Source organism: Phocoena phocoena, chromosome 15 (genome assembly GCF_963924675.1).
Source record: "Phocoena phocoena chromosome 15, mPhoPho1.1, whole genome shotgun sequence".
NCBI lineage: Eukaryota > Metazoa > Chordata > Mammalia > Artiodactyla > Phocoenidae > Phocoena > Phocoena phocoena.
In genome coordinates, this window is record NC_089233.1 from 618973 (window position 1) to 632120 (window position 13148).

Genomic DNA, 13148 nt, shown 5'->3' on the forward strand with positions numbered 1-13148 from the left:
ACGTGCCTGCGTCACTGCGGGGCCAAAGCCACGGTACAGACGGTGACAGAGCATCTCACTCCCGCTCTGCACGTCACACACACAACCCTCCAAAGGGGACAGACACCCACTGGCCTCGCTTAGGGCTCCCGCGAGGCCAGGGCTCCTCGGAGGGCTGCTCACACAGCTGTGCCATCTGTCAACACTCCTCGCCCTGGACACTGAGAACCCAGCGCTTCTTTCACGCCTGTGGGTTTCTCAGCTGCTCCATGGGGAGAGGGGGCAGGGCCACTGCAAAACCTCCCGCCCTCACCACCACGTGAGCCCACGAGGCAGGTCGCCGATGGACTGCGCTTTTAGGTTCTAAGCAGGATAACAGGCGGCTGGGTGACCGACTGCCAGCCTCCAAGCAGGTGTGTTCACGGGGCGCCCTCCAGTGGCCGCCGCGGCCCTTCACTCTCCACGCAGGCGCGCCTGCGGGACTGGCCCCCGGCAGCTCCTAACAGCGTGAAGCGCCGACCCCAGACGAGGAGGCCCCATCCCGCTTCCCGGAGTTTCCCAGAGTTTCCTTCAGAAGTCGGGCTGTGCAGATGCTCTGGCCCAGGAGCCTCGGGTCTCTCAGGACTCACAGCAAATCCTGCTTTTACAAGACATGCCCTCACAGCAGGGAAGGTGAGCTCGGCCCACGGGGTGCCGCTCCGCGTGCGCACGCACACGCACACGCACACCCGGCGGCACTGAGCCCACGGGGCCCGGCTTTCACGGGGGCAGCCCGACACTGGATTTCATGCCGAATCTCTGACCTCCAGCAGTCGGGTCACTAAGGCAGAGCACTGCACGCAGGGGCCGAGCCACGGCAGGAAGGTAAAGAGCGAGCAAAGCAGTCAGGTGACATGGACTTGTAAGAAGTGCTGGAGCTTTTGTAGAAAAACTTTTTATCAAGAAAGAGGCAACAGCGACTGGTGCGACGGGAAGGGGCCTGCTTACGATGGCCAGCTGCCAGGCCCGCGGGGACTGCCCGTCACCTGTGCACACAGAAGTTTCCAAATCTACAGAGGGTCACACGAAGGGTCAGGGTTCCTTAGAGATTTGGCCTCGGGCATCTCTCTTCACCAGAAAGCAAGAAAGAGCTAGAAGACGAATGGCTCGTGTCAACAGGACCGGGAGCTCTCCCCTCAGCCTCGCTTGGGACTATCTGAGCGTAAAAACAACAGCGAGCGTGGAATTAAAAGTCTATGCAGGGGCTTCCCCGGTGGCGCAGTGGTTGAGAGTCTGCCTGCCGATGCAGGGGACACGGGTTCGTGCCCTGGTCCGGGAAGATCCCACATGCCGCGGAGCGGCTGGCTAGGCACGTGAGCCATGGCCGCTGAGCCTGCGCGTCCGGAGCCTGTGCTCCGCAACAGGAGAGGCCACCACAGTGAGAGGCCCGCGTACTGCAAAAAAAAAAAAAAAAAGTCTATGCAGACACTCAGAGGGAAGGAGAGAGGAGGGAGAAGAAGCAGGAAGTCGCCACCTTGTGACCCAGGGCCACCAACCCAGGCAGGACCCGTGAGAGACCCAGGGTCCACGTGCGTACCGTCAACCACGCTGCCGCACCTGGCCTCTCGGCCCCCGGTCTGCGTAGCACAGGGGACTGGAGCGGACATGTACGCAGCCAGGAAGGCCCTAAAAGGCCGAGTCCTGCCGGTGGGCACGAGGCAGGCAGCGACTGGCCGGGTGGAAAGGGCTAGAGAGCCATGTGGCCCGCCCGCCCCCTCCCACCAGCAGGCTGACACGAAGGGTGTGGGGGCGGTCACCACGTCTCACGCACCTTCAGGGTTACAAGTCAGCGTGCTGAGGCCCTTCAGAAGACGCAGCCCAAGACAGTTCCCAAGAGGTCAGTATCTGAGTCAGATGGGACCACAGGGCAGCGTGGTGACAAGTGCTCGCAGGAGAGCCTGGCAGAGGCCGTGCCCCGTCCTGGCCAGCCGAGGATGCACAGAACCACTGGGGCGACCCTGACTGCACAGGTTCACACTCAGGACCCAAAAGCACCCATGACGGCAAAGATTCAGAAGCAAGCGTCCACAGAGGCGGTGGTTAGTAAATGACGGTCACCGCGCTACCGTAGCTACGTACCCACTGAGATGTCTGCAAAACTGTGTAGGAGCACACAAAGCACCGAGGGGCTTGGCAGCACTCCCGCCTGACGTGGAGCCTACTCCATGTAGACGCAGGACCACCCAAACCCCACACAGAACCCCCACCACCGGGACGGGCTCGTCTCCCCACCCTCTGACCCAGGCAATCCTGGTGAGCAAGGCCCGCTTTGTAGACCCTCTCAGGACTGTGTCGGGAGCGGCGGCCAAGAGCTGCCACGGAGGGCACAGCATCCTCTGGGCTCGGGCCACGGGTGCTCCCGGGGAACCCGGGGCTGGACCTTGGTGACCCTTTTGCAAGGCTGAGGGAAGGGCCCCAGAAGCCCTGGCCCTTGGTCTGAAATTGGCACCAGAACAAGCCGGGGGTCTGTCTTCCCGGGAAATTCCAAGCCTCACATAAGAGCCTCCAAGGGAGGCTCCCGGCAGGAGGGCGGGTGGCCGGCCACGTGGGAGAATGCTGGCTGCTTCACGTGCCTCAAACGTTTCCCCTGCGAACCCACGAGCACACCCTCAGGCGCTCACCGGGGAAAGGAAACTTACGCTCAGGTGAAAACCCACCCACAAATTCTGATGGCACCTCTGCTCGTAGAGCCCAAACCCAGAAACGACCCAACGTCACGGCGAATCCTGCTCGGGCTGCATCATGCGGCTGCCGAGAACAGGCCCCACCTGGCCAGGCCAGACGCCGACCATCGAGGACCGGCACCAGGATGCCAGGCGCCTGGCGTGGGTTGCGCTCACAGGCCAGATGCCCCCCGATGACAGACCTCACGTGGGCACATGCTGACACACCCTCCGGCTCCTGGGTCCGGCAGTCCAGGCGCAGGGCTGGACGCCACCAGCGACCCCCGCGTCATCGCTCTGACTCACACCTCAGCTGTAAGGTGGGATCACGCCTGCACCGCCTCGTGTGGATCACTGTCAGCTCGGAGCAAATCCGTGCAGAAAGTGCTACCACCGTGTCTGCCCGTGGTGGGTGCCCCGACTCCTGAGAGCTCACCCACCCCTCTCTGTGCCCTGTCCCCCCGCTTCTCGTTGGGGGTGAAGGGGAAGGGAGACCCTCAAGGCTACAGTGGATCCCAGGCTACAGAGGGGTGGGAACGGGGGGTGGGACAGGACCGTGGACGATTTCCGGAGAAAACACCTCCAGTGTTTCACGCTATCTTCCCAAATACACCCAGGAATGGAGCTGAGGACAGCTGGTCAGCCCGGCTGGTGAGGAGGCTGTCGCTCGGTCAGGTGTGTGGCCGGGGCCCCGCCGGGAGGAGGGCTCGGAGCCCCTAGACCCACCATGCTGCGCCAGGCGGGCCCTCCAAGACCAGGGGCTCAGGGAGCCAGGTCCCAGGTCCCACCCGCCAGGACACCTGGCCCCCGGGCCGGATTCTGAAAGCAAAGGAAGGCGTGGGCATCCATGTGGGTCTGCAAGGTACTTGAAGCCACGAACTCTACCCTCTGCTCGCGTGCCTGGGGAGGAGAGGGAACGGAGCCCTGCCGGGTGGGCCGGCCCGATGGGGAAACCAGCGCCCCAGCGCCCACCCCGGCAAGGGGCTCTGCAGGGTCTTCCTGTCCGCGAAGCTTACCAAGCCTAGGAAGAGGCTGTTCTGGTGTCCGCCGTGCAGATGGGGAGGCCAGGACCCGAGAGTTCAGGTGGCCCAGGCGCAACAAGCCGTGGCCACGCCAGGACACCAGCTCCCATCTGTGGACCCCACGTCCATGGCCCCCCGCCAGAAAGCCCACGGCGTGGGGGAAGAAAGATGATGCCGTAAAGCTGGGGTTCACTCTTCTTAAGTTAGTGGTGGAACGTGGAAGAGCTGCGTCCCCCAAAGCAGTAAACCAGCACCTCTGTTTGTTTGCTTTGCCTTAGCTCCACCACTCCAAACCCACCCACCAGGACTCTGAATCTGTCCACCCCGGGCGAAGCGAGACCTTCCGGCTGGGTCCCCCGGATTTGGGCCGACTTTGCCCCTCCAAACAACCTTAGCACGATGGCTTATCTTAAGCAACCGCCTTACGCAGTCAGTGGGCTGAGTCTGACCACTTCGGGCATGGACTTGCTGCACCCCTTGATGGGCTATCCGGCACCCCTTGGAAACAGCGGCGGGAGAGGACGACGTTCACCCGGGCGCAGCTAGATGTGCCGGAAGCGTTGTTTGCTAAGACCCGATACCCAGATGTCTTCACGTGGGAGGAGGTGGCGCTGAAAATCAACTTGCCCGAGTCCAGGGTACAGGTGTGGCTGGAGAACTGAAGCGCTAAGCGCGGCCAGCAGCAGCAGCAACAGAGAATGGAGGTCAAAACAGCGAGGCCTGCCAAAGAGAGGACGTCTCCTCTCGGGAGGTGAGCTCCGAGGGCGGAACAAGTGGCCAGTCCACTGCCCCCTCTAGCACCTCAGGCCCAGCCACTTCCAGCAGCAGTACTCCTGTGTCTATCTGGAGCCCAGCTTCCATCCCCCCACCGTCAGACCCCTTGTCCACCTCCTCTTCCTGCACGCAGAGGTCCTACCCCACGACCTATACTCAGGCTTCAGGTTATAGTCAAGGATATGTTGGCTCAGCTTCCTACTGTGGGGCGTGGACTGTGGATCTCATTTGACCCCTATGCATCACCAGCTTCCCAGACCAGGGACCACACTCAGTCCCATGGGCACCAGTGCAGTCTACCAGCCATCTCAATCAGTCCCCAGCGTCTCTTTCCACCCAGGGATATGGAGCTTCAGGCTTGGGTTTTAACCGAACCACTGACTGCTTGGATTATAAGGACCAAACTGTCTCCTGGAAGCTTAACTTCAATGCTGGCTGCTTGGATTATAAAGATCAGACATCTTCGTGGAAATTCCAGGTTTTGTGAGGACCTGCAAAACCTCTTTTTGTGGGTGATTTTTAAACGTGCTGAGCTAGGCATTCCGGTTCTAGCCGGTTCTAGCCCGTTCTAGCCAGGCACTGGTTAGGCTGAGCTAGGCATTCCGGTTCTAGCCCGTTCTAGCCCGTTCTAGCCAGGCACTGGTTAGGCTGAGCTAGGCATTCCGGTTCTAGCCCGTTCTAGCCCGTTCTAGCCAGGCACTGGTTAGGCTGAGCTAGACATTCCGGTTCTAGCCCGTTCTAGCCAGTTCTAGCCAGGCACTGGTTAGGCTGAGCTAGGCATTCCGGTTCTAGCCCGTTCTAGCCCGTTCTAGCCAGGCACTGGTTAGGCTGAGCTAGGCATTCCGGTTCTAGCCGGTTCTAGCCCGGCACTGGTCAGCCGCGTTAGACGGTGTGGTGCTCACTCATGTGATCAGTGTCCCGGGAGGCAGAGGAGGAAAAGTGAAAGGCCTTGGAGGGGCCTGCCAACCAGCTACCTGAGACGGACCAACCATTCGATACTTCAGATCCTGTCATAGTTTCAGTTCGTTGGTTTTGCTGATTTGCAAAGTGATGAAAGCATTCTAGCCACGTGCAACCAAATACCACCAAAGGTAAACAAACAAAACGAAATTGTGAGGGAAAGGCGGGAAGGACGTAGCCTTCTCAAGCAGGGGTGTTCCAATGTCTCAGCCAATCCTTGGGTGGATCTTAGGAATGGACAGGGTCTCGAGCTCACTTACGTCTCACGACCAACTGGCAGCCGGCACTGAGAACTTTCCAGGCTGTGCGAGTCGTGCGACTGGCTGTCCCAGATGCTCTGCTTTAAGAGTAATGTTCACGAGGAGTCAGTGTGTGCTTACGAGACAGTCAGTGCGCGTCTTACACACACACGGTGCGCCTGAGGTTTTTAGTCTGTGCTGGGCTTCAAAACGGCGATCTCCTGTTATGGCAGAGCAACCTTGAACTCCGCCTCTGCAGGGGTTCTTCTGTGATTAAATGGGTTACGATTACAAGCAAATTCAGAGCAACTGAGTACTCATCTAGAAAGATTACACCTTTGGCTGGAGGTGAGCCACACTGAACCTTTACAACTGAATGTCTCTGGACAAGAAGAGTGAGCGAAGAGAAACAAAAGGACGCTAACTCATCTGTACTTTGCTGCTGGTGAGCCCAGCCGTAAAGAGACGTTGGTCAATTGCTCTGACCCTGATGTATTTACAAGCTGAGATCCTCGCTGTTTATGCTTGCAGATGTTAACTGGAAAAGTTATATACGCGTGAACCTTTCTTCCTGGATTTGGCAGGTATGTATAATTATATTAAAATGGTTCTAGCGCGCGCACACACACACACACACACACACACACACACACACACACACACTGGGGTTCTCCTCACCCAAGGAAGGCCCTGGCCTTGGAGGGAAGGCCGGGAGGCACTCTGGGGCCAGGTTCGGACACACACCCTCCCCCTGCCCGGCCACCAGGTGACAGCTGACAGCCACAGCTGCGTGGCCCTGACCCCACACCACCAGCAGGGACCAAGGCGCATGCCCGAAGGGGCCTGAAACGCCGGCCGCCGTGGAGATCAGACACCAGGACAGCCTGATGCCGTCTTCTGACCTGGGGTCGATGTTCACGAGATCTTTTTTCCGATTTGCCTTAATTAAAGAGACAGGCCAACTCATCTCCTCTCAGTCTGGTCACCAATCTTAATTCTGACGTCACCCAGCATCCTGGCAGTCGCTCACGGCCTTAAGCACCGGCACATGGAAAACATCACTGTGCACTGTGTCTCTCGGACGGAGAAAGCCGGGCACATACCTGGGAACGAGCGGCTCCAGGGTCCAGACCCCCCTGCCCGCGCGTAGGGTGGAGAGCAGGGTGAGGACGTGGGCAGTGCTCTCTGCGGGTCAAAACAAAGCCAGCACACCAAGCGGCACTCAGGCAGGGCATCAGCGTTGCACACACGTGTACAGGCATGTGTGTACAATCACACGCGTGTGCCGAAGACAGCAAGGAGGAGGGCCACAGCAAACCCGTGGATGCGGAGACCGCAGTCAGGCGGCCAGCGTGCCTGAGAACGCCGTCACAAGCGCGGGGCCTGTGCCAAGTCACGCAGCACCGGCAGCTCGGCCGCGGCCCTTCCGTGGGCGGAGCCGGCCCCCTTGGGCGTTCTGTGGAAATGGTGTGCAGCTTACCGCCTTCAGTTTCCTCTGAACAACAGCAGCGCTCTCCCTGCCTCCTCAATGTAGGTGAAGTTTGCGGAGGGGAGACATTTACGTGGAAACAAAATGATTTCCGAGCCGGGAAGGCTGAGCCCGCGGGCACTGTTACTTCAAGGCCTCCCTCTCCAGGACTCAGGCCTGAGCAGAGCCCCCATCCCCAGGGAGAGGCCAGAACTGGTCAGAACTTCTCTGGCTCCAAAGGCGGCGACACCCGCCTTCCAGCAGCGTGGGCTCTGGCTGCTCGTTCCCGTCACGAGGGCAGAGGCCCCATGAGGCCCGCAGGAGGCACCGACTGGCTGGAAACGGAGATCCGTGAGCCCGCCCTGGAGAGCTGGCACTGAGCCCTTCTGCGGCGCACACGCGACCGTGCTTCTCAGAATGCGCCCCATCAGCGCCGAGGGAGGTGGGGGCGTCCTGGGGGGTCCTTGTATCCCACCTGCACCTGCCCGGGATCCACCGCTTCCCACGGCCGCCCACCCTCCTCGGCAATCGGGGTGGGACCCAGAAAACTTTTCAATGAGGTCACAGGGCGTCCCTAACTTAGGGCAGCCCAGGTCCCCCTGGTGAGAGTTGGCTCCCATGACGTGTGTCCACAGCCAGGGAGGACGTCGTGGCCGCGCAAAGTGTGGCGTTGGCTACGCGGCTCTGTCCCCGTGGGCTCTTTAACCCGACCACCTTCCTCCGGCGCCTCGCCAGGCTGGGGCGCAGAAGCCTGCCTGCTGGACTTCACAGCCCCGGCCTGCTGGCGACGGTGCTGTCACTCGCGGCCATCGGCCAACCAGACTTCCTGGCCACGGCCGACCTGGGCTGTGCCGTCCTCTCCTTTCTGCCCAACATCTGCTACCTCAACACGCAGGACGTGCAGCTGGCGATGCCATTCGCATTCCTGCCATGGCGCCCTCTGTCCTGTCCGCGGGGGCTGGCCTAGCGGCCATCGGGGGCAGCGGCCCTGCCGGGGCACGTCTGGGGAGCTTTGCGAAACCAGGCTGTGTCAGGCAGACCAGATGACAGCCTGGCCTTCGTCCCGCTGCCGGCGTTCGGCGTCCCGCTCGGCGTCCAGCGGGCCAGGCGGGCAGCTCCTACGCAGAGGGGCGCGGCCTCCGCTCAGCTGGTGGTTCCTGGTCGCCCTAACCACCATCGCCCTCCACCTCCCCTACCACAAGGCTCTCCTCCAGCAGGCCAGGCTTGAGCTGCAGAGAGACGGAGGCTCCCCCAGGGACGAGCCGCTTGGGAACCTCGCGGAGCTGGCCCTGCCTGGGGAGAGCTGTGCAGGCTCCCGGCCACCCTCCTCCCCACAGCCGTGTGGCTGGGCCCCGCTGAGTGTCGGAGCATCTCTGGCAGAGGTGCAGGCCGGGGAGGCCGGCAACAGCTTCCCCCCGAAGGGGCTCAAGTAGGAGCCCCTGCCCGTGGACATAAGCCACACAGGCCAGCGGGGGGCTCTCCCAGCCCTGCAGAAACCCAGAGCGGCGTGCTGAGAGCCAACAGGGATGCCGGCTGTCCGGAAGGTGCTTACTGAAAACGAGCTTTACGGCTTTCAACTCAGTTTATACAAAAGCATGACACCTTAGCCCAACCAATACTCACACCTGAGGCTGGAGTGGGGAGTGAGTGCGGGCTGACACCTGACCAGGTGGAAGGTTCTAGCCTGTCTGCTGGCCAGCATCTCTCCCCTACCCCAACCAAAGGGCAAGGAAGGAATCTTGAAGATAAAAACATTACTCAAATAACTTTATGGGCTTGTCATACCCTGGCCCTAAACGGTCGTGGCTGGTTGACCTCCAGCTCTGCCAGGAAGCAGGGGCTGCACAGATCTCAGCAAGAACAAACATTGGTTTTGTCTTTTTAATGCAGCATCACTGGGGGTCTGAGGACATCACCCACAGGCACAGGTGTCCAGCACTAAGACGACGGGTGTGAGCCCGTGGTGACCGTCGCACACCTGTCATGCTGTCCGTGACCCGGCGGACAGCAGGGGCCCGTCACCAGGAGCTCTGGATAGACCGGCAAAAAGCTGTTTCAAAAGCCTCATCTGTTCTATTCGACAGTACGTGCAGAAAGGCTAGTAACACAGGAAACATAAAAATCCAAGGGAGGGTAATTAGTCTTACTCCAAAGCTACATCCATCAGTCTCACTGCATTTACATCACGGTTTTCTTGGTTGAGCAGAGAACAGGGACACGCAAAGGGAAGGCATCTTTCTGGCTTTATGAAACCTCTACCTTTGACAGCTTCGGTTTTTTTATTTTTTATTAAGGCCTTGCTTTTTTAGTTTTTAGATTCACAACAAAAATACGAAGAATTTTAAAATTTTGCATTTATCTCCTGCCCCCAAGCAGGCACAGCCGTCCCTCTCCAGGTGTCACGACCGATGAAGCGGCACTGACACACCTCCACGGCCCCGGTACAGCCTCTACACTGGGGCGCACTGGGTGGTGCCCGCCGCCCAGCTGAGACAGGTGTATAATGACATCTACTACTTCTCTGTCACTTACTCACATATTCATGAAACCTCTACCACGGACCCCATGCAGCACGCCCACCAGGGACAGAGCTGGGGGTCAGGGGTGAGCCGCCCCCCGACCCAGACCATCAGCAGGACACGCAGCGTTGGCGCCGACGTGGAAAGGCTGCTTCTTTGTGGGACACATTTACCAGCAGATGCTGGATGTGAAATTTTCCCTGTTGGGTGTTTCAGCGTCGCCGGCGTCCTTACAGAGCACTGACTGTCTGCCTGGGCGGGCAGGGTTCTCTGGAGGGCTGTGCTCAGGGCATCGCCGGCGTCCTTACAGAGCACTGACTGTTTGCCCGGGCGGCAGGGTTCTCTGGAGGGCTGTGCTCAGGGCATCGCCGGCGTCCTTACAGAGCACTGACTGTTTGCCCGGGCGGCAGGGTTCTCTGGAGGGCTGTGCTCAGGGCATCGCCGGCGTCCTTACAGAGCACTGACTGTTTGCCTGGGCGGCAGGTTCTCTGGAGGCTGTGCTCAGGCTGTTAGTCGAGGTGCAGAGCAGCCTCGAGACGCGGGTCCATCCTAGGGTCTCCGCGCACTGTCGTGACTGCTCACAGATGGCGCGGGGCTAGGACAGGCCGCCTCTGGGGGCTGGGGCGGCGGGGGAGGGCTCAGCCTGTGGCTCCAAGGACGCTCGTGCCCCGCAGGCAGATGCAGCCAGAGTCCAGGGGCTGCTACCCAGACCTGGCCCCTCCCCTCCAGGACCGCGCTCAGCCTCCCAGAAGCCCAGCCCTGTGCCCCCAGCGCCCGGGAACAGCCCCTCCTGGCCCAGGGGCAGGCACACAGACTCCCCAGCCCACCTCCCTTCAGGTCCACCTGCTGCTCGGCCTGTGGTGCCAGCACCTGAGAAGAGCCCTTTCCTAGAGTCCATCCAGTTTCCTATGGTTTGTGGCAGGAGTGCAGGCCAGAAGGGAAAGGACCTCAATCAATCAATTCCCAGTAACAGACGCCAACGGCTTGCCAGTCTTAGAACCAGACGAGGCGACGGCAAGTCCACGAGTGTGCAGGGCTCCCTGAAGAAACGGCGGCCAAGCCTGGAGAAGCTGCTCACGCTGCGTTTCTAAGTATGTAGGCTAAAGGAACCATCTTAGGACCCGCCAGAAGAATGTAAACTGGTGGCTCCCAAACTTTCTTTTTAGCAGCAGGAGCCTTTCTTTAAACAAAGCCTGAGACGACAGAGGGCTGCTCTGGCTGGAGGAGGGGGCGGGGCTGACCGCTGGAAGGTCGAGGCCCCCAGACCCCCCACCCCGTCCCCGCCCCCACGTCTCTGCTCCACTCAGCCCGCATCCTGCACCCCGTGAGGACACACAGAGCCGGAGAGAGAGCTCCAGAGCCAACCGAGAGCTAAGCAAACACACAGGCTCTCTGGTGGCGGGGGGCACCTGACTCCAGGAGAGGGTGTGTGGGATAAAGCGGGGCTGACGGGGTGGGAAGCCGCCTCCTGGGGCTCCTCGCCCCTCCCAGGACACTGCTGGGGCCACTAGCATGGGGCTGGGACAAGGCCTTCTAGAGCATTCCACCCAGAGCCCCCAGGGATGGGACAGCCCCTCCCTGGGCAGACCCCTGTTCCTGTGCTGCTGGCAGGTCCTTCTCAAAGGCCAAAAGGAAACGTCCAGGAGGCTCCTGGCAACGGCACAGAGGAGCCAGCTGCCTGAGAGTCAACACCAGCCGGGCCCTGGGCCGCTGCCTCGAGTCGTAAATACCGTAAATACCGCGGGGCCATGCGCGCAGTGGGCACCTGCGCTGGGGCTGGGGAGCAGCAAACCCTTCCCACGACGGGGCTGCCCTCCGCCGGCAGCTGTCGGGCACACGCACTTGCGCACGTGCAGGACCGGGACTCGCGACACCAACAGGGGCACGACGGCTGTGTCGAGATGCGAGGAGCCCGGCGAGGGGAGCGCCAGCCGCGGCTCCGGCTGCCCCGCCCCACAGCCCCACACAGAGCAGAGAGCTGTGTGAGGCGGGGCAGGGGCGGCAAGGGGCACCACCCAGCTGCTGACCCAGTTCGGGGATGGACAGGAAGATCCCAAGAAATGCAGTTCTGCCCCAAGACGAGCACCCTTCAGGCCAACGGTCAATGTGGGAGGCTCCCAGCGAGGAGAGGAGACCTCGGGCTCGGAGGCCCTCAGACGGGCCGAGCCCCAGCTCCGAGGCCCCGGTGACGTTCCTTCTGAGCTCGGTTTTCCCATCAGTACACGGGGATACCGCCTCACCTGACGGAGCTCACGGAGGGTTCCGAGACAGTGGGCGCCACGCTGCCCAGTGCGGAGTAAGCGCTCTTTCAAGGCTGGATGTTAAAACGTACAGACGGGCTTCTCGCCTCACGAAAACGTCTACGAGGCCTCTTGGGCCCTGCCCGTGCGAACATCAACTGGGGTTCAGTGGCCTAACGCCCCCCCAACACCGTGGGCTGGCCCTCACGCTGACCAGCTGCAGGAGGGTTGACCATTACTTATCCACCGGGGGCCACGAGAAAAGGGGGCCCGCGGCCTAGCGGCCCCAGCTCGGCCCGGGACCATCGGCCCCAGGTGAGATCGGGGACACGCGGACGAGAGGCAGGCCTGCAGGCCGTGGTTCCCGCCAGGAGGGAGCGGCTGTGCTTCAGTGACGTGACTCGGCTATTTCAGGGTCTGAATTTGTGTTTTAGTCATTTATTTAACTCAAGGGGAAACTGTACTTTCTCATGACTCACTGCTCTCAAAATGGTGTCTCCAGCATTTCTGGTGTTGAAGCCATCTTGCGTGTGCAGCTGGCCAGAAACAGGTCTAAAATCAAATCAGCCCCATTTATGTGATCACGCCATTCTTTAAAAAGCGAACCTATTAGAAGCACAGCTGGAAAGAACCCTGAACATTAGTACTTTTCCATAAAAAATTCAACACTGTCTTCTGTGGAAACGTGCACATTTCCCAAAGGATGTTAAATCAGCATCGCTCAAAAAGCACCTTCAAGCTCACACGCACTCAGCTGGGAACAGAGCAGAAGGTTCACAGCGCGCTGACCCCGGGGCTCAGGGACCCTGCCCTCACCCCACACTCCCGTCCCACCAGGCGGGGGCTCACACTGCAGCGGTGTGCTTCGTTCATCCACTCGGAGTTCAGTCCCACAGCTTCAAAAACCAAAGAGGTGAAAAAAGGGGCACCCCAGAGGAAGGTAGGAGATGGATTAAAATGCAGTGCTGATGACAACCACGCAACTCTCGCCGGCAGCCAGGGCACGGAGAGCCTGCAGAGCTCTCGGCCCCGAGCTGAGCGTGTCCGGGGACGCTTGGGGCGGTTTTGCCAGCCTCTCCAGGCCGATGGTGACATCCATCCGCCGGTAGGTGGGGCGCATGGTCAGTCGGCACTGGAAGTGGGGTCAGGCCGGTCCTGCCGGCACCAGGGCAGGCGCACAGCGGGAGGGCGGGAGCCCTGGCGGAAAGAGGGGTCTTAGGCAACACCTGCAGGACAGGCACCTCC

At 60.7% G+C, this 13148-nt stretch overlaps 1 protein-coding gene and 1 pseudogene across 1 annotated transcript in view; one reads left to right on the forward strand and one right to left on the reverse strand.

Moving 5' to 3' along the window:
- The window catches only part of C15H7orf50 (chromosome 15 C7orf50 homolog), an 87179-nt gene that overhangs the window by 42270 nt on the left and 31761 nt on the right, over positions 1 to 13148 (reverse strand). The window lies entirely within an intron of this gene.
- Positions 4103 to 4964, forward strand: LOC136135011 (homeobox protein OTX2 pseudogene; annotated as a pseudogene).